The following is a 26,121-nucleotide window of genomic DNA, read 5'->3' as shown; positions in this document are numbered from 1 at the left end:
TTTTCATTGTCTCTCAATCTCTTTTTAAGCTCTTTCACCTCTTTCTTAGTTTTCTCTAACTCATCCTCTGTCTGACTAATTCTGTTTTCTGCTTCTGTTAGTCTGCTTTCCCTTGCCTCAGCTTCTTTCTTCATTACAGCTATTTCAGCTTTCAGTTCTCTAATTGCCTCAAGATAATCATTATTTTCCTTGGGGGTCTCTACTGTTGTTTCCCTAATACTGCCATTCCTTTCCTCCAATGTTGTTTTCATTTCTGTGATTAATAAGTTTATTATTGCTTGCATACTTTTCTTATCTATGGTTACTTCTGGCTGATTTGTAGTTTCTTCTGGGCTCTTGTCTTCATTCATTGAAGTAGCAGTTTTATTTGTTTTTGATCTACGCATTTTTTTTATTTATATGTTTCTTTCTTTTTTTATCCTCTGTTGTTCCTCAGTTGTTGTATCTTGAGTAAAAGTAACACTGTACTAAATACCTTTATGACAATTGCACTCACCAACCTCCGGTATTACAGTAGCAACTGAAGTAAGTATTGAAGTAGTTTAATCATTACCAGTTAGCCAAACAATTTCTGCAGTCCGTGAAAAAATAGTAACCAAATCCCAGTGAAGAAAGAGAAAAGAAAGAGAGGATAGCAAGAATAGACAATTATGCAAATCTACTATCCACTGTATATTCTAGGGGTAACAAGAGGGGAAAGGGAACTAGAGCAGAGATACACACATAGAGAGTCTACTCTAAGTCAGATTTCTTCCCCAAAATAATTCACAAATTCGGAAAGGCAAAGAAGAAGGAAGAAGTGTATGTCAAGATTAAAAAAAAAAAGAGAGAGAGACAAGAGAGAGAAAAGGGAGAAGATAAGAAAAAGAGTTGTAATTAAAGAGCAGTGCAAGGAAATTCCCAAATGTGTATCAGTGAATTCAAAAAAGCACCCTGTTTGGTGGTGTGGGGTATCCTGCTAGGATCTGGTCCCCAGGGACTGCTTATGGGGGCGTGGAAGGAGGTATGCTTGAAAATTAAGAGGAAGAAAAAAGAATTTTTTTCTCCTACTCTAATCCTTAACCCAAATTAAGTTGTAGTCACCTCCTTGGTGTCTAAGGACCCCTTATTGGCTGGCCTGCTAAAGGCAGAAAATCCTACCGTTTCCAGGAGATGTGTTCGGAGCTCAGCGGCTAGCAGCTTCTCTGTCCACCATCTTCCAGGAACCCCCCCCCCCTCCAGACTTTTTAAAAGGATTTCTCGAAAATGAAAACTAGCTCCAAGTCTTTTGATCCAATGAGAGCTATACTTAAGAAGTCTTTGGATACGCCCTCAGGGTCGCGGTGGTCCCTGGAGACTCCCAAAAGAAAGCCCCTGAGCTATAGTGCTCCCTCCGGGTCCTCTGCTGGCCGCCCAGCAGCGCTCTGCAACCGGCGAAGGAGCCGCCTTCCCGGGTGGAGGACAATGCCCGGCGCATCCGCCTTGCCCGCCGCCTGGGAAGTCTGGAGCAGCCCGTCCACTAGTCCGTGCCACCTTTACTCTAATTCTTAACCCAAATTAAATTATAGTCACCTCTTTGGTGTCACCACTAGGACCCCTTATTGACTGGCCTGCTAAAGGCAGAAAATCCTACCGTTTCCAGAAGATGTGATCAGAGCACATGCTGCTAGCAGCTTCTCAGTCCGCCATCTTCCACTTTCTTTAATTCTTATAAAATTTGGGAGTCAGGTGGTAGTAGAGCAGGTTAAGCACAGGTGGCACGAAACACAAGGACTGGTGTAAAGATCCTGGTTCGAGCCCCTGGCTCCCCACCTGCAGGGGAGTCGCTTCACAAGCAGTGAAGCAGGTCTGCAGGTGTCTGTCTCTCTCTCCCCCTCTCTGTTCCCCTCCTCTTTCCATTTCTCTCTGTCTTATCCAACAATGATGACATCAATAAAAACAACAATAATAACTACTACAACAATAAAAAACAAGGGCAACAAAAGGGAAAATAAATAAAATTTAAATTTAAAAACATAAGATTAAAATAACACACTTTATACTTGCCTGGAAATAATGTACAAATTTGTAAATAATTTATGAATCCATAAAGAACTTATAGTAGAATTTTCTTGTACTACATGAAAATGAAATCACAAGGTTATAAAAAGCCTGAGTTATGGGCAATGGAATTAGCTCACTTGGAGGGACTGCTGCCTTCATATCATTAACTGAGCTGAAGATAGTACCTCAATGGGAAATGATACTATTTCAGATAAATAGTACTAGAAATTTTTATGTCTTTAATTTTTTCATTAATTCCTACCTCATATCATACAGAAAAGTAAACTAATAGTAATACATATTTTATTTCTAAAACTAAAAAATCACTAGAATAAAGCATACTCTATCTTATTCAAACAAAAATTTCTCTATGAGACACAACAACCATGAGACAAAAACTCATGATGGTGGTGAAGGTGGGAACCAGCAGTGGTGCACCCAATTAAGTGCACATGTTACCATGCACAAAAAACAAGGTTCAAGATCCAGTCTTCTCCTGCAGAGGGGGTAATTTCACAAACAGTGAAGCAGTTACCAGTACCTCTCTCTTTTCCTCTCTATCCTCCCCTTAATTCTCAATTTCTGTCCACCCTATCAAATAAAAGGGGGAAGTAAAAGGGTCGTGATGGTGGGGAATGGCTGCCTCTCTTATATTATCCCTCTCTCTCTCTCTCTCCCTCCCTCTCTTTCCCTCCTTCCTTCCCTCCCTCAATGTAAACATGAAGTCAGCTTAGAGCAGTGATTAAAAACCCTTCAGTCAAGAATGACTTGGGAGCCAGGCAGTGGCATACTCTGCTGAGCACACACATTGCCATGTTCAAAGATCCAGTTTTGATCCCCTGCTCTCCATCTGCAGTTGCTGTGAAGCAGGTGTACAGATGTCTTTCTCTCTCTGTCTCTATCTCTGCTTCCTCTCTCAGTTTCTCTCTGTCATGTCAAATGAAATATATTAAAAAATGGATACTGAGAGAGGTAGATTTATAGTACTGGCACTGGGCCCTAGAGATAACACTGGTGACAAATAAAAAAAATGAATACATAAAATGAAAATGACTTGTGTTTCCTCTATGTTAGCCTATATTCCCCAGATGTCCAGATATTTAACAGAGTTAAGTAATCATATATATAAATTATCCTTTAAAAACAACAACAGAATTGTCCCTTTTTACTCCACATGATGGCTGTTTGTTTTCACGGATTCACATATTGTTTGTACTTCTGTTAGCTAATTTTAGTTTTTTGGTATTTAAATATTTATTAATTTGAGAGATAAGAGAGAACCAGGGAAGAAAGAAGGTGAAACTTAGACTAGTCATTTTTAATTTTTTAAAAAGGATATTGGATTTATTTTATTTGGTTAGTAATATATTTACAAATAAAACAGTATTTTTATTCTGGATGAATAAATTTTAATTATGTATTCACAGGAACATCAGTGAAGCACCTATTATGCAGTAGGATGGGAACTTAAACTGGTTATATATTTCATCATATTTCCACTTTATTGGATGTAAATACCTTTCATTTTTTTAATAGTATTTATCTTATTTCCTTTTATCTTTTTTCTCTTCAACTTCTACTTTTTCATTATTGATAGTGTTCTATAGATATTTTCAAATGTTATTCAGTTATGGTTTTACTATTCTGTGCCTGAGTTGGGTATACACTTTCTAGGAGCATGTATAATATGCTCTGTATCTCAAAATAGGCATCAAAATGGTTGCATCCACTTCAGATAGTCTGAGTGATAGCACCAACTGCTTTGTCTGGCACAGTATTTCAAATTTATACTAATATGGTTCAAACAGCCTGTAGTTGTATTTTTTTAAGTGCCAACTCCTTGTCTCCTTAGGAGCCAGGTAGGACCAAAACAAGATAATGAAAAATTGTCTCCTTGATCTCTAAATCTATATATAAGGGGTGAACTTATTTGCTCTTTCCTGTTTACCAAACCTCATAAGAAAAAATCAGAGGAATGTAATCTTGTAGCTGTAGAACAATAGGCATCTTCTAGGATAGTTGTACTTAGAAATATCGCATAGTGACATTATTTGATAAACTGTAAGATTTATGGGGAGTCAGGCTGTAGCGCAGTGGGTTAAGCGCAGGTGGCGCAAAGCACAAGGACCGGCATAAGGATCCCGGTTCGAACCCCGGCTCCCCACCTGCAGGGGAGTTGCTTCATAGGTGGTGAAGCAGGTCTGCAGGTGTCTATCTTTCTCTCCTCCTCTGTCTTCCCCTCCTCTCTCCATTTCTCCCTGTCCTATCCGACAACAACAACAACAATAATAACTACAACAATAAAACAACAAGGGCAACAAAAGGGAATAAATAAATAAAATAAATATTTTAAAAAATGTAATATTTATGGATTATAAGAGTGATGAAACAGAAATTTAGTATAAGTAAATGGATAAGATGTTGCAAATTGACCATGTGAACAGTTTACAAAAATAGTAACAACTTTCAGTTGCTGAGTATTTGATAATTTGTAAATGTTATGTTCCTACAGTTTCCCTTTCATGCAATGGTTTCCTATGATGTGTAAGATTAGCAAATAGTGGTCAAGGTTTTTTTCCTAGGACCTTTCTTCCTGTATTAAACAATCTCTCAAGTATGACCCATTCTCTGTTATTTTAATTACACAATATTTCTTCATTGCACCTTCCTTAAAAATTATTTCCAATGTTTTGTTATAATGATACCTTAAGAAAAATAATATGTCAAAATGATCTGTTATGCTAGTAACAATGAAAATGACCACCACAATTTTACTTATTAATTTCTAATAGTATTATAATGTCTAGTTCTTAGAAATACCCATGATAAAAAAGCCACTCTTCAGGGAGTCGGGTGGTAGTGCAGTGGGTTATACACAGGTGGCACAAAGCGCTAGGACCAGCGTAAGGATCCAACTCCCCCCAACCCCCGGCTACCCATCTGCAGGGGAGTCGCTTCACAGGCAGAGAAGCAGGTCTGCAGGTGTCTACTTTCTCTCCTCCTCTCTATCTTCCCCTCTACTCTCCATTTCTCTCTGTTCTATCCAAAAATGAGGACAACAATAATAACTACAACAACAAAACAAGGGCAACAAAAGGAAAAAAATAAATATTAAAAAAACACTCTTCAGTATTACTCCCATTTAATTATAAGAAAGTGAGGCATGCTTTTCTCATGTCATACAACCACCAGCTTGTGAATCTAGGCCATCTATTTCTTTTTTTAATTTTTATTTATAAAAAGGAAACACTGACAAAAACCATAGGATAAGGGGGGTAACAACTCCACATACTACCCACCACCAGAACTCCTTATCCCACCCCCTCCCCTGATAGCTTTCATATTCTTTAACCCTCTGGGAGTATGGACCCAGAGTCCTGGGGTGCAGAAAGTGGAAAGTCAGGCATCTGTAATTGCTTCCCCACTGAACATAGGCACTGACAAGTCAATCCATTCTCCCAGTCTGCCTCTCTCTTTCCCTAGGCAGGGCTCTGGGGAAGCGGGGCTCCAGCGCACATTGGTGGGGTTGTCTGTCCAGGGAAGTCTGGTCGTATCATGGTAACATCTGGAAACTGGTGGCTGAAAAAAGAGTTAACATATAAATACAAGTTGTTGGCTAATCACGAAACTAAAGGCTGGAATATTGCAGATGAGGGTTTGGGGGTCTCCGTTTTGTAGATAACTAGCAGGCCTATTTTAGTTATATTCCAAAGAGCCTATATCTATACCAGTTTTTTTCCTGAGCCTGACATCTGATATGCAGATGGACCCAAGTTATTGTCTGGGGAAATTACGTTATGGCTAAAAAAAAGTGCTAGAAAGCTGGATCAGGGAAGAGAGTAGCTCCCAAATATGGGAAAGGTGTATAAATATTGTTGACCATAAACCCTATCGATTTGATCTCGGGACCATATTCAGCTTAGGAGCCTTTGTAACCTCTGCATCCCTGTAGGTCTGAACTCACATTCTGTGATCATGAGTAGGAACGTTCCAATCTGCCCCAATTTCAGAAATCATCTTCCTCTGCTGGAAGATAGAGTATGCCTCCCTTCGAAGGACATAACATTATCTACTTGTTGATCCACGTTGAGGGCAAGGTCTTATGGGGGCCCACAAATGAGTATATTTCTTTTTTTTTAATTTATTTATTCCCTTTTGTTGCCCTTATAAAGCCTTATAAAAAAGGCTTTCTTGTTTGAGGCTTCCAGGTACCAGGTTCAGTTCCTTGAACTACCATAAATACGAGTTGAGTGGTGTTATAAAAAAAGAATAATACTAAAATGATCATGCACATGTTCAAGATAAATACTTTGAAATACCGTAAGAAAAATGACATAATTACCAGTAATTTCACAGTTTCTCAAAACTCTTGGTACTATTTGGTTGAGTTCTTTCAACTCACTGTTATACACGAGCCTCAAAGATCTGTTTTATAATTGAGCATACTAAGTTAAAATAATATTTTATCTTGCTGTTGATAATTTAGTGGCTAGTGAAATTGTTTTTAGAATAGTTTAACTATGAATTGCTTATGCTGAATATCTCACATGATTTCTGATGCTTCATTAATATAGAAGCTACAGTAAATTTCTTTTCAAGCAGACATTTCCCTGTATATTTTTTAGATCAAATCCTAATGGAGAATTGCTGATTCAAATGACCTTAATTTAGAAAAAAAAAAAAAAACTCTAAATGCACATACTTAGTGAACTTTCACATTAGTGTGACATTCTCATTAATATAACTCTACCGTTATAACAGTTACTCTTTCTTTTTGTCTCTCCATCCTGTTTTTCCCCTTTTTCCCTTTCCTCCCTCATTCTTTCCCTTCATCAGAATAAAACAGGATCATGGTCCTTGTTGACTCAATAACTCAAATCTTGCAATGCCACTCTTAAGTAAAAATACCACTGACTTTGCCTTATTGAAGGGAATGTGCATTTTTAATGCACAAAACCAGAGTTTTGTTAGAAAATTACAAGATTTTCCAGAAACCCATAGTTCCCCAATTCCATTTTCCTTATAAAATTTCTCAAGAGGAAAACATATTGAAATAACACTTTAGGAATTCTATACTCTTTAAACTCTTTCCCTCCTCCCTCTTTATGTCTGTCTTGAATTTTCTCTTCATTTTATTATTTGATGAGACACTATTCTATGAAAGTTCATTCAGAGATCTCTTAGGACACCCCTTCTTTTCACTAGTGGAAAATGAGTTCTTTCCATTTCTATGCCAATTTGTGAGAACAGGTAGAACTGTGGCTAGAAGCCAGTGTCCGTCTGGATGCTTTGAGTGTAATTGGTAAATAATATATAGCTCAAATATACATTTCTACATACTTTTAATTTAATTCTTCAATATCTTTAAAATTCTAACAGTGTCCTTTAAAATTATTCAGTGGTTTCCTTGTTTCTTTTTATTCTGAATTATTTAGATCTTTCAGACAACTATTAAAAATATATTGATACAAAATTGCATTTAAGTTTCTTGATTGAAATGTCAGTATTGTTTTACTATTAAGTAGCTGTGAATATATGTAAAATTTTATTTTAAAATAAATAGGATTTATATTCCTTTATGTAATTGACGAGAGACTTATTTTTTGTATGGTGCTAGATCAATGGCTAGGGAGATGTTAAGAAATTATATTTTTGGAAGATGGGTTAAGTCTCCACTCTGTGAGGCAATAATCACTGTATAGATTGTCCACTGAAATGAGAATTATTATAAATATTTTCATTATATTAATGCACTTGCTATCATGAATGAAATTGTACTATATTTTCTTTGAGTCTGTTTTCTATGTCTGTCAGATTTTTAGTGTCAATGTTTTGCTATTTTCAGAACATAACTATGATAGTTTTCCACCAAGATATAACTTATTTGATTAGATTCTTTAAACATACTAAATTGACATGCTGATTTTTTGTGACTATTTTCACTGATAACATTACTTTTGTTAGAAGGTCTAGTAGCAGAAAAACAGAATCTTTAAACTATTTAAATATACAGTTAATGGAGAAGGGAATTTATATTTATAAATTGACACAACCATTTTAGCAAGGAAGGAGAGTTCATATACTTGTTGCTGCCTCTATAAGGGGAAAAAAGAAATCAACGCATTATCTCCTATTTTGCCTAGTAGAGTGTTTTCACTTGCTGTTAGTGTTTGTTAATTTCTGATCTAATCTGGAAATCTCTAGTCTTGAAAATTATCAAGATTTTGCTGTTTCTAAAAATGAATCTCTCACTCAGAAATACTCTTTAATAGCTTGTTTTTCTGCAACTCTCCTCCTCTGCATTTACATTGTATAGTAATGTTGGGTCATAACTTAGTTGTTTGGATCGTGGTTCAGTTTGTAGATGAAAGAATAAACTGTCCTTTGAGCTCCTGTACATTGTTTCGAGGTCTTCCTTAGAAGTTAGTATATTTATTTCAGCTGAAAATATAAATACAAAAATAAATGATCCCATCAGCTCATAATTGTCATCTCCTGGGGTTGCTTTCAGTGTCTAATGGGGATTTTCCCCACATCTAAGTGTCCTAAATTGGTCATGTGCAATATGAACTGTATTCTCTTGTATATATCTGTTCTGATGATTAATGGAAAAGCCTGTCAGTAACTGTAAGTTGAGTGGCACATTCATAAGGAAGCAACCCATCTGTCTTCCCTACAATAATTCCTTTGGAAAAAAATTCAAATTGAGCCTTTCAAGTGAAATGAGATCTCCATAGGTAACTATGTACCAGATAACTTTGCAAGCAAAGATTTTACTCTACTAAGTATGAAATATTTTCAACAAGGGCACATTTTATTTATTTCTCTAATCTTATTCCCAATTCTCTTTTACAGACATAAATTCAAAGTTGTCCTTGTCAGTTATCATTTATTGTGCCCAGTTATGTATACATCAGACATTTACTGAATATGGCATTTACTTGGTTTCTAGTTACTTTGTACAATGTCAAATGTAATAGTGATTTCAAAGTGCCAAGTCTTCTGTTGACTTAAGTATAGCATGTTAAGTATTTGATACATTAAGGGAAGTCAATAATAAAACTATATAGGAGTTCAGGGGAAATATTGAACAGTATAATGGTACAAATAGGAAAAAAATATTTATAAAAAGGAGACATTAACAAAATCATAAGATAAGAGGGGTACAACTCCACACAGTTCCCACCACCAGAACTCCTTATCCCGTCCCCACCCTTGATAGCTTTCCTATTCTTTATCCCTCTGAGAATATGGACCCAGTGTCATTATAGGGTGCAGAAGGAAGAAAGTCTAGCTTCTGTAATTGCTTCCCTGCTGAACATGGGTGTTGACAGGTCAATCCATACTCCCAGCCTGTCTCTCTCTTTCTCACTGATGTGAAAGTTCACTAAGTATGTGCATTTAGAGTTTTTTTTTTTTTTTCTAAATTAAGGTCATTTGAATCAGCAATTCTCCATTAGGATTTGATCTAAAAAATATACAGGGAAATATCTGCTTGAAAAGAAATTTACTGTAGCTTCTATATTAATGAAGCATCAGAAATCATGTGAGATATTCAGCATAAGCAATTCATAGTTAAACTATTCTAAAAACAATTTCACTAGCCACTAAATTATCAACAGCAAGATAAAATATTATTTTAACTTAGTATGCTCAATTATAAAACAGATCTTTGAGGCTCGTGTATAACAGTGAGTTGAAAGAACTCAACCAAATAGTACCAAGAGTTTTGAGAAACTGTGAAATTACTGGTAATTATGTCATTTTTCTTACGGTATTTCAAAGTATTTATCTTGAACATGTGCATGTTCATTTTATTATTATTCTTTTTTTATAACACCACTCAACTCGTATTTATGGTAGTTCAAGGAACTGAACCTGGTACCTGGAAGCCTCAAACAAGAAAGTCTTTTTTATAACCATTATGCTGTCTCCCCCAGCTATATATTTTGTATTTAAGATCACAAACTAAAACCAAACTCTCTCTGCTTTGACCTAAGTAATACAAACTATAGAATCATAAAATACCTTGTCTCTAGACATGTTGAAATGAAACCTCTGCCTAGTGAAATTTTCATTCTTTTACTACATAAATCTCATCCCTCATATTTGAAGACCATTTCATTAAATATGTTAAAAAATTAAAAAATTATAATTTTTCTATTCTTTTTTATTAAATGATTTTTCCCTTTCGTTGCCCTGTTTTATTGATGTTGTAGTTATTATTGTTGTTATCAATGTCATCATTGTTGGATAGGACAGAGAGAAATGGAGAGAGGAGGGGAAGACAGAGTGAAGGCGAGAAAGATAGACACCTGCAGACTTGCTTCACCGATGGTGAAGTGACACCCCTACAGGAGGAGAGCTGGGGGCTGGAACCGGGATCCTTACGCTGGTCTTTGTGCTTTGTGTCATGTGCACTTAACCCACTGCTCTACTGCTCAACCCCCTATTTTTTTCTCTTCTTTTTCAAGGTGAGTCTTGGCAGAAAGTTTTAGATAATTTTATGATAGCTCTAGTTAGTCTGTGTTTTTACCTCCAGATAAATAAATACATATTAGTACCAAACATATCATGGAATAAGGGTCCACTGATAATTTTCTTAAAGATTCAATAATTAATTCATAAGGAATAGTTACATTTCTATGACCTTTATTCAATAAATTCTTATGTTGCCTATGTATTGGTCAGAATCAGAGCGTAACGTTATCCCTCTTGCTTCATTCAGATTCCAACAACATTCTAAGGAATGGATAGACCTAACTTCATTGGTCTAGATACTTGGTGATTTTATGTCTGGAATCCTAGATTCTTTGAATGCACCTTTAGTAAACATAGGCAAATGTTTGTAGAAAACCTGCCTGCCAGTCAAGGATTTTGACAGACCTTATAACAATTTCAGTAGATATGTGTTTGCTACCAGGATTTACCAGCATATTTCTCAGCTTAGTTTTTCCTCTTTTCATTAAGTTTAAAAATCCTTGGTTATACAAATGTGAATGAGATATAGAATCTTTAATAGTCATATATTTTCTTTACATCTGTAGCATTAAAGACATAAAGCTTAGCTCTTTAATGCTGTAATTTTTGTAATTAGTTATTGCTCTTAAATGTCTATTAGTTGCCCTGCCTTTTACAGAGCTGAACTTAATTTTTTTTTCTGTTTCTATTTAAAGGAGTCTGAGATATTAGCCTAGCACTCCATGCCTGTGCAAAATCATACTTATTTTTGCACAACTAGGTACTCAGTCAGAAGGATGGCCAAGGTCTGATTTGGAAAGTACCTCATAAAAATCTAATCAGAGACGGGTGTGTGATGTTCACAGATGAACAATATTAAAATATTAATTTGAGTGCATACCCAAAGTGTAGTTGAAAACTGTACTATGGAAAATCACTCAGGAGCAAATTGCCTGGCCCATTATTACAGTTGTGAAATTAATACTGCCAGTATGTCTTTTTTGAACATAGACCTTTTCACCAAGTTGTAGATACTATTATGATGCTAACCTGACTTCACTGGGCAGATGACCTCACCAGTGTGTCCTGAAACCTCATCTCCCCAGAGCCGTACCCCCCTAGGGAAAGATAGAAATAGTCTGGGAACATGCATCAACCTGTCAATGCCCATGTCCAGTGGATAAGCAATTATAGAAGCCAGACCTTCCACCTTCTATTCCCATAAAGATCTTTGATCCATATACATCCAGGGGGATAAAGAATAGGGAAACTTCTAATGGAGGGGAGGGGATATGGAACTCTGACGGTGGGAATTGAATTGTACATAACTGTACTCCTCTTATCCCACAATATTGTCAATCATTAGTAAATCACTAAAAAAAAATAAGATAAAAAGGAAAGAAATTTTTACAATATTAGTAAGCAACAGTAAAAGAAAAAGCTCCAATCTCTCCTCTACCTCTCCCATGTTTAAATCTATTATCCTAGTCTTTCTGATGGTTTTGTATATGAATAAAGTCTTATTCAAAGATTCTCTTTCCCAGTACCTTTAGGACCAAGAAATATAAAACAATATACCAAAATTATAGACTCCTGTTGTTTAGTCAAATAGACTTGAAGTCAGAATACCCGGTTCCATTTCTTGTTCATGAATTACTATTTATTAAGCGTTTTACTTTTGTAAGTCCCATTATTTTAATTTTTTAGAACTAGAATTTTATTTATCTTTTGATCTATTTCATTCTTTAGTATAAATCCAGGGTAGAACCATAAGATCCATTTTCTATAACTTTAGGATGTCAAAATAATCACATATGATGCATGAACATAGCATGCTTTTTCTATTCCAAAATCATTTTATAAGGGAGGTAATGTTTATAAGAGTGTTGTTAACATTTGGGCATAATTTCTTTTTTTAAAAAATAATTTATCTATTATTGGATACAGATAAAGAGATTGAGAAGAGGGTAGATAGGGAGAGAGAGACAAAGAGACACCTGTAGACCTGCTTCACCAATCATGAAGCTTTCCCGCTGCAGGTGGGATACAGGGGCTTGAACCCATGTCCTTGTGCACTGTAGTGTGAGCAATTAACCAGGTGTGCCACCTCTTGGTCCAGGCATGATTATTTCTTATCTCCTCATGAGATAATTTTGTCTAAATGTGATTCCAGATTGAATTTATCCTTCACCTTCATGTACTGGGTCTTCATGACCTGTTTACTCCCTCTGAATGTCCCTTAAACTACAGTATTTTGATTTGTTACAATACCACACCCAGTCCAAGTTCCACGCTGTTTCTCTTTTATTTTATTTTTAAAGATATCTTATTTATTTATTGAATACAGATGGAAAGAGGGGTCGTCTGGTGACACACCTGGTTAAGTGCACACATTACAGTGTGCAAGGATGCAGTTTCAAGCCCCAGGTCCCCATCTGCAGGGGTATAGCTTCAGGAGTGGTAATGTAGGGCTGCAGGTGTCTGAATGTCTTTCTCCCTCTCTGTCTCCTCCACCCATCTCAATTTCTCTCTCTGTCCAGTAATAATTAAATTAATAAAAATAGGTATATTAAATATCTTTAAAAAATAAATAGAAGTAAATCAATAGTGTAGGGAGAGGTAGAGGAGAGATAGCTGCAGCACTGCTTTTCTGTTCCCAAAGTTTCTCTCCTGTAGGTGGGAGTTAAATACCTGAACCTGAGTCTTTGTGCATTGTAACATGTGCTTTCAACCAGGTGCAACACCACTTGTCCCCTTTCTTTTTTTATTTTCTTAAGTTCTACCAGTAAGTGAGATCAGCCTTCTCCTTCGCCTTATCTCACTTAACATTATCCCTTCAAGTTGAATCCAAAATGAGGTAAAGGAAATGATACCATAGTTTTTATAACTGGTTAATATTCTGTTTTGTTTATATACTGAAACTTTATTGGTCACTCATCTGTTGTTGGCCATCTGGGTTGTTTACAAGTTTAGACTATTTTAAAAGTGCTACTGTGAACATAAGTGCACATGGATCTCTTTGGATAGGTTTCTCTTGTGTGTGTTGCAAATTTTGGATGTAATCCTAGGAGAAAAATGTGAATTGAATGGTAGATTCATTTCTAGTTTTCTGAGAAATCTCTAAATAGTTTTCCACAGGCATTGGGCCAATTTACATTCCATCACAGTACTAAAGTGTTCTTTCCTCTCTTGCCCCTCTGAATTCTCACTAATACTTGTTTCTCTGGTGTCTATTTGCATTTCCCTGATAGTCAGTGACTGAGCATTTTTTGTATGTCTTTTAAACTTCTGGATATTAACTATAATCAAGATCCTGTCCATATACTTTGCCCATTTTTAAATTTGTTTATTTTTATTTGTAGCTACACATATGCACAGGCACACGCACACTCACACACACACCCTCTGTTCCTCTGGCACATTAATATCTTCCCTATTCAGTGGGATTCTCTTAATTCAGTGGTGATGGTTCCTTCAGCTGTGTAGAAGTTTTTAGTTTACTGAATTCTGACTGGTTTAATTTTGTTTTATTTTTCTTTTTGACTTAGTTTTTAATAATGTTTCCAATGCAAACATCACAGAGTGTTCTGCCAAATATTTTTCTCTGATGCGTGTAGTTTCTAGTCTAATATTCATGTATTTTCTCCATTTGGAGTTTATTTTTGTGCATGATCATAAGTATTGGTCTTGTTTCATTCTTCTGCACATTTTAACCTATTTTTCACAGCACCATTGGTTGAAGAGACTCTCCTGACACTTAATGTTTTGGACCCTTCTGTCAAAAATTAGGTGTTCATAAACATAGAAGCTTACTTTGGGGAGCTATATTCTGTTCATTCCTCTGTGTAACTAATTTTGTTCCAGCACCAGGCTGTTTTGATTCTCATAGCCCTGTAGTGTAATTTAATGTCAGGACACCGGATGCCTCTACTCTTTGTCATTTTTCTCAGGTTTGATTTGGTGATTCTAGGTGATTTCTGGTTTTAGATAAATTTTGGAGATTTTCCTTAAAGACATTTCTATTTCCTATAGAAACTCAGTGGGAATTAAATAGGGATCACACTAAATATGTATGAGTCTCTGGGTAATTTACATATTAATGATAATTTATTTTTACAATCCGTGAACAATTTCCTTTTCTTTAATTTTTTTTCTAATTCCTGTAGTAGTGACTCAAAATTTTAGTCTACAAAGCTTTCACCTTATTGGTTAAGTTTATTTCTAGATATCTGATTTCCCCCCCTGCTATTATAAATGGTACTGAACTCTATTTCTTCTTCATGTGGTTTTGTATTTGCATAGAACAATGTCACTGATTTTTGTCACTTTTGTAGCCTGCCATCTTACTATGTTCCTCAACAGTTTTCAGTTTTCTGCTAAAATCTTTTGTATTATTAGTATAGTATTATACCATCTGCATATAGTGACAGTTTTACTTCTCTTACAATTTATGTCCCTTTTACTTTCTTTTGTTATAGCTAGAGTTCCAACATTACATTGAATAGTAATTGTGATAGTGGACAGTCTTATTTTGTACCATATCTAGGAGGAAAATCTTTCAGTTATTCTCCATTGAGTATAATGTTTTCTGTAGGTTTGCTGAATATAGACTTAGTTAGGTGAAGAATTTTCCATCAATCCCATTTTGTTTAGTGTTTTGGTCATAAAAGGATGTTGAGTTTCATCAAAGGCTTTCTCTGCAGCTGTTGAGATAGTCATGTAATTTGTTTTGTTGAAGTGATAGATTACATTTATTGATTTACATATATTGAACTAGTCTTGCATTCCTGAAGTGAATTGCACATGATCATGATATACAATCTTTTTAATGGATTGCTATATATAGAATTTTTTTCAATGTTTTGCCAGCTATATTCATTAGGATACTGGTTTGTAGTTTTCGTTTTTGTTACACCTATGTTCACTTTTAAAGTTTATGTTGCTTTCATCATAGGTGTTAAGGAATATTCCCATGTCCTTAATTTTAGGAGTGTTTGAGAAATACAGGTAGTATCTGTTCCTTAAAAAATTTGTAGAATTTGTTTATAAAAATGCCCAAGCCAGACATTTCTGTTCTTGGGGAATCTTTTGATTACTATTTCAATTATTTTGATTGTAATTGGTCTATTCATGTTTCTAGTTCCTCCTGTTCTAGTCTTGGATGGCTGTATGTTTTTAAGGACTTGCCCATCTCTTATAGGTACCCTCTTGGTAGCAAATAGTTTATCATAGCTGAGCCTTATTTTCACCAGGTGAAATTAAAAATCATCACTCTAAGCACACAAAATGGTGCTGACCATAGCATGAGATAGTATTTGGTATCATAGAGATAGTTCACTATGTGGGGTGCATGCCTTGCTATCTACTTGACCTAAGTCTTGAGTTCTAGTACCACATGGAAGTGTCACAGCTCCAGGGTAAACTTCAATGTTGTTCTCTTCATATATACATATACGTACACATACATATACATATATACATTTGAAAAGGTCTGTTTGAGAGTAATATATGTATGAAGTTTTCATGCAGTAAAAACAGAGAGTGGCAGAAAGATCATAATTTCTACATTTTGTTAGTCCATTCTCCTCATATGCTATTGTTAGAAGGAATATAACAGAATGGAAAGAATTCAAAAGTTAGAGGACCTTTCAAATGGGCATTGAGCAGGGATGTTTTGATTTAGAAATCTACTTTGCATGGGGAAAAATTCAATGTTTGTTAACAAAAGGAAAAACTTCTCACTGTCTTTAATTTTCATATCTATGCAACTATCATCATTTGCTTAGGAGCCCTACTATTATATGTGGACAGTGGAGTGAGTAGCCATTGGTTAAAATGAGAGTCAATTATCAAATGAAGGTGTGTGTGCTATCTAGTTATAGAAAGCTTACATTTATAACTAACCTGCTTTTTACCACCTAGCAGTTTGCTCTTGATGGGAAGCACTGCTCTGGCAGCACAAGAGACCACATTAATTTATGGGGGGGGGTTGCTGGGGGAGAAGCTGAGCAGTTTCTAGCTGACTTGGAAAAAGTCTGGAAGGAAAACACTGAAAGGAAATGAGTTTTCAGGTGGAAGAATGAATTTCTGTGTGACAGGGGTACAATTTTTCCCTTGAATGAAGGAACAGAGCACCAATTCCTTCCGACTTGCAGGTGACCCCTACCTCCGATGGAGGATAAGAAAGTAATCACCCTCCTTTGCCATTGAATGGACCCTTCATTCTGAAGCCAGGCTGGAGTGCTGATTAGTTCTGCTAAGTGACTCTGAAGAGACCCATTTGTTTAGTGCTATGTGTAATTTAAAAGGAAAGGACGTGTCAGCAGCAGGGAGGAAAGTCAAATGAGGTCACTCATGAAATAGGGGAAGAAACTCACTTGTGCCTGTGCCTTGTTTTATTCTTTTCCATCACTACTGACCTACACACCTGAAAACTGATGCACCAACTAAATGGAACCTTCATTTTCTCATTCCATGAATGACCAGGCCAGATCCCTGGTGCCCACAGTAACAGATCTTTATTTCTCTATTGGTGAGGCCACCATATTTAACCCTTAGTATTTAGGCGGTTTTCACCTGCAGAACTTCCATCAGTAAAAATTGTTGTTTGTGTCTATATATATATTGTGTGTATCCTAAAATTCCTGTCTATTCAACAAATCCCTATCTCTGGTAGGTTTTGCTTTATATTCATGATAGACTAACTTCCACAAATTGGAGAATATTCTAGACAGATAAATGTGAGGTGAGGTTCTATTATGACAAACCCAAGAAAGTATCAGTACTTTTTTCCCCCTATAGATCACTCTCAACTTTAAATTAGTTTATGTTTACTAAGTGCAGTATTTTGCATGAGCCTGTGAAATAGCTCACTTGAATAGTGTGCTACTTTGTCACATGTGCAGCCCAGGATTGAGCTCAGCCCCTACCTCACTGAAGGAAGCTTCAGTCCTGCCGGTCCCAGTTCGGGGCACCAGTTGCCGGTCGAGCTTCACGGGCAATAGAGAGACAACCAGGGACTCATGGCTGAGCTGGGAAGTAGTATTTCATTTATTAATCAGATACATCACCTTTTATGCATCTCCTTACCAGAAGTGACAAGGGAAAGGAAATGCCGAGGAGAGGGGGTGGAGCAAAAAAAGAGCACAAACAGCACATAGAAAGCTTCCCTCTAACCAGCGGGGGATTAAACCAATACCCTGCAGGCAGGGCGGGACCCAGGTAAAACAGTGATTATGTAAATAGACCACATCATAAGTAATACAAGCGAACCTAATGTGATGATCAAAACAGAAGGTCTTATAAGCAGAATTTAGAAGCATACCAACACAGTCCTGTGGTCATTTTTACTCTCCCTGCCTCTTTGTCTCTAACTAAGAAAAACAAAATGTATTGGTGTTTCAAATGATGGCTCTCATTTCATTTAAAAATAACAATATAGTAATTGTCATATATTTACTTTGATATTAACACTATTCTGTGGAAGAATAATATTCTTAAAAGAAAGAATATATGGTGAACTTTCTTATATCTCTTCAAGTATAGAATACTGAAAAATGTACCCATGTTATGCCATGATTACATTATATTACTTATATTATCTATATCTTGCTTAAAATTTTGGTTTTTATAGTTAGAGAAGATGTATGGCTACAGGCCCAACCTTATTAATCTTTGTTTTCTGTAATTATATTGGTAGTGTGATATGGCTAGAACTTGGAGTTTGAATTCAATAAACATATGCTGAAAGGTAAAGAAGTTTTCAAAATATGAGCAAAGGGATTAACAGGAAAGGAGTTTCCATACACACACTCTTTGTGATATGCTATAGCCTTATGCTTTTTTATTCAAAGTCTTATTTTCTTATATCTGGCCCATTATTTACTATTTCTTGTTATCATCTGGGTTGAACATCTTTGTGGAAGTTTGGATAGACCTCATGACTTTATTTCTTTCTCTGCCACTTAATGAGAAATTAGAGAGAAGTGGTAGATTTTTTTGGGGGGGGGATGTATTTGCTTTCCTTTTCTTAATGAATAATAAACAGAAGCAAGTATATATAGTAATTAACAATTTCTGACCTGCATGGATTTCATAAATAGTCAAAACTGTAATAATATAGCTATCACAAAAATAAGAACTGCATATGATATTACATATTTTTGATGAAGACAGAGAAGTTAATATATAAAACAGCATAAGTAAGTACCTGGCATCAGAGGCTTGGCAAGGTTAAATAACCACACTAGGCCCTTCCTCACTTAAGATAATATCTTCTGCATTATTATGAAAAAACAAATGTTGCAATGCCTACTTATTGCCCATCCATTCTGGATTTAGAATAGTTTATAATTTTTGTGAACAAAACCTAGCGCCAAATCTATTAGCCAGTTCATACATTATTTGTAAAACAAACAAACAAACCTTATAATCATTCATGTACTGTATAGTACAACATAAAATAAGTTCTGAAAACAATAACTAGATTCCAAGGGAATTAATATCTGTTCCCATAAAGCAGCCTCTTAGTGGGGCTGGTTAGCTACTCTGTAGACTGCATACTTTAGTAAGCATGAGAACCTGGGTTTAGGACCCCAACACCACATGGTAACAAACATGCCAGTTTGATGAGTAATAATATTATGTTATCTCTGTATGTTTCTCTCTTTTTTTTTAAATTTCTTATTTATAAAAAGGAAACATCGACAAAACCATAGGATAAGAGAGGTACAGCTTCACACAATTCCTACCACCAGACCTCCGTATACCATCCCCTCCACTGATAGCTTTCCTATTTTTAAACCTCAGGTTGTATGGACCCAAGATCATTGTGGGGTGTAGAAGTTTAAAGATCTGGCTTCTGTAATTGCTTCCCTGCTGAACATGGGCGTTGACAGATTGATCCATACTCCCAACCTGTATCTCTCTTTCCCTAGTGGGGAAGGGCTCTGGGGAAGCGGAGCTCCAAGGCACATTGGTGGGGTTGACTGTCCTGAGAAGTCTGGTTGCATCCTGCTAGCATCTGGAACCTGGTGGCTGAAAAGAGAGTTAACATACAAAGCCAAACAAATAGTTGACCCATCATGGACCTAAAGGCTAGAATAGAGCATGATGAAGAGTTGGGGATCCTCCATTTTGTAGATAGCTAGTAAGCATATTTTAGTTATATTTCAAAGGTCCTATAGCTATACTAGTGTTTTTGTTTGTTTGTTTGTTTTTGGTTTTGCCTGAGCCTGAAATCTGATATGCATGTTGATCCTAATTATTGTCTGGGAATATTATGTCATGGCTGGGAAAAGGACCAGAAGGCTGGATCAGGGAAGAAATTAGCTCCCTAATATGGGAAAGGGGTATAAATATTACTGTAAACCCCATCGATTTGATGTGATCTGGGGCCCATAATTATCTTAGGAGCCTGTGTGACCTCTACATCTCTCTAGATCTGAGCTCACATTCTGTGGTCATGAGTAGGAACATTCCATGCTGCCCCAGTATTGACCCATTTTCCTCAGGTGTAGCATAGAGTATGTTGTCCATCCTCCCTTCGGAGGATGGAACATTCTCTACCATACATACCATGTATGTTTCTCTTTTCCTTTCTCTTCTTTTAAAAATATTTTCATTTTTATGGTTTGAAAGAGACAGAGAGAAATTGAGAAGGAAAAGGAAGATAGAGAGGCAGAGAGACACCTGCATCCCTACTTTCAATACTCGTGAAGCTTCCCCCCTTGCTGGTGGGCACCAAGGACGTAAGCCTGGGTCCTTGTGTACTCTAATTTGTATGCTTAATGAGGTATATGATGACCTGCCCCCTTCCCCCTCTTCTCTCCCTATCTGAAATTAAAAGGAAAAAAAAACATTAGAAGCAGGTGTACAGGGAGCTGGGCAGTACTGCAGTAGTTAAATTCACATGGTGCAAAGCACAAGGATTGGCGTAAGGGTCCAGGTTTGAGCCCCAGCTCCCCACCTGCAGAGGATCACTTTGCAAGTGGTGAAGCAGGTCTGCAGGTATCTGTCTTTCTCTCCTCCTCTCTGTCTTCCCCTTCTCTCTCGACTTCTCTCTGTCCTATCCAACATGAACAACAATAGTTATAATAACAGTAACCATAACAACTACAAGTGCAACAACAAATGAAACCGAATGGGAAAAATGGCCTCCAGGATCAATGGATTTGTAGTGCAGGCACCAAGCCCCAGCAATAACCCTGGAGGAAAAAAAAAAAAAGCAGGTGTACAGCCCCAGCAGTATGGAAACAAAAAGAAGTATGAATAACATGAATCTGAAGAATTCCCATCTTAAGCTGACATAGGATATGAAGAAGAAAATAGTCTATTGGGAGCAATGAAATTGTTCATGCAATCATAGCCCTGATTGGAGGGGGAAAAAAAAACCACCTGTTCCCTGTGTCAATCAGATAAGCCCATATGATGAATGTGATGAGTATTGACAAACCAAGCCTGCCTTCACTATCAGAACCAGATCTTGTCAACCCTCTATCCAACACTATCAATAGCTCCTTTACAAAACATGTGGCATTTGTGGCCCAGTGATACTGCATAGTTCATCAAGAAGGATGGTAGTCTTGCTCTATGAGTCACCCAATTTCCAGTGTGGGCATCATATGAAAGGTGTCATAGTATTTGGAGGTAGCTTTTTTCTGTAGTTTCTACCACTCTACCTTTCTATTTAATGAAGAGTGTCCCAGGATGGTGAAGTCATGTATATGTGAGACACTGACTGTAGGGCAGATGAGTATGGTACTTGTTATATGGTCTTATTCCAACATATATGTGCAATATTATGTTCAGTAGATCATGTTTTGTGACATCGGTGAGCCAGTTACCACTGCACTGGTAACTCTAGCCTTTTCTCCTTTATCATGCCACAAAAAAAAAAAAAATGTAGATTGTGGCCTGATAATGAAGAATTTCTGGGGCCAGGTGGTGGTGCACCTGGTTAAGTACACACATTACTGTGCCAAAAGACCCATGTTCAAGCCCCTGGTCCCCTCCTGCAGAGGGAAAGCTTCACAAGTAGTGAAGCAGGGCTGTAGGTGTGTTACTGTCTCTTTTCTTTCTATCCCTCCCCTCTTAATTCCTCTCTGTCTCTATCCAGTAATAATAATAAAATAATAATTGCTGCTTGGGTTCATGAGATTAGTTAAACAAATCATATTGTCTCCTTCTTCTTCTTCTTCTAGTGTTTGCCCTTCTTCCGTAGCCAGTCAACAGGTCAGGTTGAAAGCTGTCAGGAGCTGCTTGTTGCTGGCTTTGAAAGTGACTGGGATTCAGTCGGCTAGGAAGGATCGTCAGTTTCCCCAATGAATGGGTACTCACGAGATGTACCACGAGAAGGTCGATCCAATGCATCCCATATTGTCTCCTAATAAGGGTAATTGGGACCACAACTATACTAGGACTTCTACTAGATACTCTGTGTACAGTATTTTATTTAGTTCTCAGGACCATGCTGTATACATTAAGGTAGTTGGTGTTATTATCCCTAATTTATTCACTGAAACTAAGATTCTGGACATTCTTAAATTCCCAATGATTAAGTGGCACAGTGTGAATTTGGACAAATGTTATCACGAAAATGCCTTAAAAATGCCTGTACAAACAAGATCTAAATTTCAGTCGTGACTTATGCAGGGGTTAAATTCTCAAAGTCTCTTGATTGCTTGTCATATTTCTGGAAAAATAATTAATTAATTAATGCTTTGAACCCATTTCCCACCCCACACCAATCTCAGATGTCCCTTGAGAGTTCTTTAAAAAAAAAAAAAAAACAATAAACAGCTTTCTGGAAGTATTATCATATGGTCTTAGTAACATGGGCTGAATAAAAACGGACATATTACACACTTTTGGTTCTTGTAACAGTGATTGGAAATAGATAGAAAGAGCTGAAGCAATAACTCAACTAGTCATTCCATCATCAGCTTGTCTCAGGGTAGTAATAAACTTTTTGCTCTGCTAAATTTATGTACTGGAAATGTGAGCACAGCCTACCAGTGGTACCTCTGGCTTAGATAATGTCAATAACAGTGTCTGGAGGTCTGCATGCTGACCATTAGAGAGCACCCTACAGACTCTCACCAATGTGCTGTCATTAGCAATTGCTTTCATAGTAGCACCTTACCTGAAAAGATCAGTCAAGCTGCCTAATAAATGGGCTTTACATGAGATTTTGAGTGATCTTTCTTGTGTAGAAGCATAATGTCAGCATTTAACTCTCAAATAACTATGTATACACTCTAATCTCTTAGTCAGGAACTCTCGACCATGAAAAAGTTAGATAGGTGCAGCCATAAATTGCTTCTTATCTAACTCAAGGTATAAAAATGGCACTTACATCTGATTCAAGGAAATTGCTGCCCTGTGCTTCAATAAGAAAAAAAAATCAACTTTGGGACATAATTATACAACAAATAAGCATAAAGTTCCCATGTTGTTTTCTTTTTTAAAATTAAAAAAATTATGTTTATTCATTTATTAGATAGATAAATCCAGAAATCATAAGGAAGGGAGAGGTAGAGAAACAGACATCTGTATCATTGCTTCAACACTTGTAAAGCTTTCCCCCCTGCAGGTGGGGACTGGGGCTTGAGCCCAGTTCTTTGCACGTTGTTACATGTACTTTCAACTAAGTGTAACACCACCACCCCATATTGTTTTCTATGGTTGTAATGGATATAAAAACATACTTGTTTTTAAATCAAATTTGGAAGGCATATTTGTGTTGGTTCTTGATGGATAGTGCCTGCTTTGCCATTAGAACTTTGCATGTGCTATTTCATCTGCCTCAATCCTTGTGGCCTCTAAATGATATAGTTAATTCATATTCTTCCTTCAGATGACTCTCTAGGGACACTTCATTAAAAAATGTTTCTCAGATATTTCAGTGTTAATAATTTTTCCTCTGCCCATAAAAATACTCATTTCAGTACAGAAAATGCATCTGATGGTTGCTGATTCCATATTTGTCACTCCCACTGAACTATTTTTTTCAAATTTATTTTTATTTAAGAAAGGATAAATTAACAAAACCATAGGGTAGAAGGGGTACAACTCCACACAATTCCCACCACCCAATCTCCATGTCCCATCTACTGAACTATTAACCTTCCCAATGAGGGCCAGAACCTATATACTCTTTTTACATTTTTATCATCTCTAGGAATTCACTACTACAGGCTGTCTTTTTCAGCTAGAAATGAAGAAAAAAGGGGGAATAAACCACAACACTGAACCTTTCTGGGAGCCAGACTTGAATCTGGGTTGTGCATGTGACAGATGTGTATTGACACTATCCAAATGAGCTATATTATCTGTTCCAGAGCCATATAATTTTGCTCAGAGATATATCCCTTGTACAAAAAGTACAGTCTTAGCACAGTGTAGAGAAACAACAGATATTAAAACTAGAAATCTAGAGAACATATTAAAAATTAACTCTGGGGAGTCGGGCGGTAGCGCAGCAGGTTAAGTGCATGTGTAACAAAGCTCAAGGACTGGCATGAGGATCCTCGTTCGAGCCCCGGGCTCCCCACCTGCAGGGGAGTCGCTTCACAGGTGGTGAAGCAGGTCTGCAGGTGTCTTTCTCTCTCATTCTTTGTCTTCCCCTCCCCTCTCCATCTCTCTTTGTCCTATCCAACAATGACGACATCAACAACAATAACTACAATAACAATAAACAGCAACAAGGGCATCAAAAAGAGAAAATAAATTTTAAAAAATTATTTAAAAAATTAACTCTGGGATATATTTACTATCTTTTAAAATCCTGAAAAAAAAAATAACCATGATAAAAACCCACAAGTGAGGACCTGGGAGCATGAACCCATATACTCACATATAGTAAGCTGTGTGTTCTACCAGTGCACCCCCACTCACCTCCATTCTCTAATTATGATCATGATTATTATTATTAACATTTTTATTTTACCCCTTGTTTATTTTTTTCATCATCAAGGCTTCACCACTGGGCTTACTTTTTCATATATATGGAGAGAGAGAGAAATTCTTACCCCTATAATTCAGCATTTGGTGGAAAACATTATATTTTCTCTAGGAAAATAGGAGATTAATTCATGGGAAGGGGATGATTTACAATTGTTCAGGAATAAAGAAATTTTCCTCTGAAAGTAACATATAGCTTTATAGTTGATTATCAGTGTACATGACTTCTACATGTAGTTTTATTTAGAAAACCGACATTTTATAGAATAGAAATGATATTATCTTAAGGAGACAGTACCTCTTTCAGAATAAAACTTAGGACAGACATATACATAATCTATGCTGAGATCAGAGTGATTTGCATCACTGACCAATTGTGTTAGTTTTGTTTGTTAAGACTATCAAGTAAAGGAAATGAGAGTGCTGCTTTGCTACAATGTGGTATAACATCCTTTCCTTGAAGAAAATATGAAAATAAAAGCGCTCACTTGAGTAGATAAAGTGCATGTGCTTCCTGAAATCATTCCAAAATTGTACAATAAAGCTTTCTATAGACATAAGAGGAAAGCAATCTGTCTACAAAGAACATCTTTAAAATGCTGCCTTCTGTGCTTTTGGGTTATTTTCTTGTTTGTTTATTTGAAAAAACAATACAATAGTAAAGAAAAAAAAAGTAAAGATTGCATGTTTTTTTTCCTCAATAATAACAGATAATTTTAAGTGAATTTCCCTGAAAGCAACTTGGGGAAGATTATACAGTTGCATGAAGAAAGAGAAAGTACATTTTCAGAGAGTCCATTATTAGAAGGAGCTCAAATATAGTACTTCCTATTCTGACAGGGTATTATTTTAACCCATTAGCAAAAAATAAACTCCTTTAGACAAACTGTATGTCAACTAAGTTATTTGTTAAATTGGTCATCATTATTTGTTGAGTGCCCACTGTATATACAGGTAGGAGTGTCCAACAGCATTCTATTGACACAAGAACTTAGTGCTACTGTAATCTAACACACATATGAATCCAAGAGTATTCTCTCAGACTTGAATTCTGCAATGGAGGTTCACTATAACTAATAAAAATCCCCTTTCACCCCACATATAGAATATAAAATGAAATAAATGACAAAAAGATCAAATCAAAATTATTAGTTTGTCTTCTATATCGCTAACTAGTTTCTAGCTATATATACAGTATATAAAGTTTCCAGATTTTAGATTGCAAAGATCCATGCCCTGTACTTTTTTAAAACATATTTTTAAAGTATTTTTATTTAATTATTTATTTTGAATGAAGACAGGGAGAAATTGTGAGGGAAGGCAGAAATAAAGTAAGAAAGAGATAACTGTAACACTGCCTCACCAGTCAGAGGGCATTCCCCCTAGTAGCTGGAGAATAGAGGCTTGAATATGGGTCTTTATGCACTGTAATGTGTGTGCTCAACCAGATGCACCACTGCCCACCCCCAACCATACTTCTTAATCAAATGAACAGTTTTCTTTTTTTTTCTTTTATTTTTTTTATTTAAGAAAGGATAAATTAACAAAACCATAGGGTAGGAAGGGTACAACTCCACACAATTCCCACCACCCAATCTCCATATCCCCTCCCCTCCCCTGATAGCTTTCCCATTCTCTATCCCTCTGGGAGCATGGACCCAGGGTCTTTGTGGGTTG

This window comes from Erinaceus europaeus, chromosome 2, assembly GCF_950295315.1.
Source record: "Erinaceus europaeus chromosome 2, mEriEur2.1, whole genome shotgun sequence".
Lineage (NCBI taxonomy): Eukaryota > Metazoa > Chordata > Mammalia > Eulipotyphla > Erinaceidae > Erinaceus > Erinaceus europaeus.
This window is presented reverse-complemented; position numbering follows the sequence as displayed.